This window comes from Lipotes vexillifer, unplaced genomic scaffold, assembly GCF_000442215.2.
Source record: "Lipotes vexillifer unplaced genomic scaffold, Lipotes_vexillifer_v1.1 scaffold12, whole genome shotgun sequence".
NCBI lineage: Eukaryota > Metazoa > Chordata > Mammalia > Artiodactyla > Lipotidae > Lipotes > Lipotes vexillifer.
Window position 1 is genome coordinate 1,314,647 of NW_006796716.1, and position 871 is coordinate 1,315,517.

The following is an 871-nucleotide window of genomic DNA, read 5'->3' on the forward strand; positions in this document are numbered from 1 at the left end:
CTGCCCCACCCCCAACGCCGGCGGGCCGGGGTGGGGGGGACCTGTGGCCCCCAACACGGCCGCCGACGGTCCCCGGACCCCTGTCAGTGCAGGCCCCGGAGGGAGCGAGTCTCAAATAAAGACCGTGCTCGCGATGGCAACCGGGGCGGGGGACCGGAGATGAGGCGACAGGGACTCACCCGAGTGCAGCCGCCTCCAGGCAGCGCCGGGGCCGGGGGTGCTGAAGGGAAGCGAGTGTGGGCCGCGCGCGAACTGCGGCTGCGGCGGAGCACCCTCGGGCTGAGGCTGGCTGGCGAGCGGGCAGGAGGTGAGAGGGCGAGGGGCCCGAGCGTCTCGGCCGAGCTCCTGTCACCGCCGCATGGCCGCCCCGGCAGGGCCTCGCTCAGCGCCTAGATCCGCTCAGAGGGGACCGAGGGATAGGCCGGGGTAACCGCGGCAGGCGGGCAGCCCCGGCTAGAGAGCGCGTGCGGGAAAGCGGGGGGGCGATCGGCGGCCCCTTTCCTCTGCTCTCCGAGCTTCTCTCTCACCCTCCTCCTCTTTTTTTTTTTTTTTTTTTTTGATTCGTCCCCACCAACGCGACGGCGGGGGCAGTGGACTACGACTCCCAGGAAGCCTCGCGCCAACAAGCCCAGAGCCCGAAGACGCGGCGAGCGCGGCGCCCGGCCCTCTCGGGCAAGGACTGTCAATGGAGGCGCGGGTGGTGGGAGCGAGGAACATGGCTGCACCTGGGGCCTGCGCTGCTGCTCGGGTGGGGGAGGGGAGCCGGGGCGCAGGGATGAAAATCCAGGCCGGGAGAGCTCCAGCCTGCTCCCTGCCGCTCTGCAGCCGGCCTCAGCCACGGTCCAAGGCTCGCACTCACTCTTGCACCAGA

The 871-nt window shown here is 71.0% G+C and overlaps 1 protein-coding gene across 4 annotated transcripts in view; it reads right to left on the minus strand.

The window, feature by feature from the left end:
• GTF2I (general transcription factor IIi) overlaps nt 1–558 on the minus strand; it is a 104,849-nt gene extending 104,291 nt beyond the window's left edge. Inside the window, exon 1 of one of the 4 annotated variants that reach the window (XM_007468763.1) lies at nt 180–537. The gene's annotated coding sequence lies outside the window, so the exon portion shown is untranslated. Of the gene's footprint in view, nt 1–179 lie in introns of all 4 variants that reach the window. The other 3 variants (XM_007468762.1, XM_007468761.1, XM_007468760.1) reach the window with 3 other exon arrangements.
• Nucleotides 559–871: the final 313 nt, after the last annotated feature.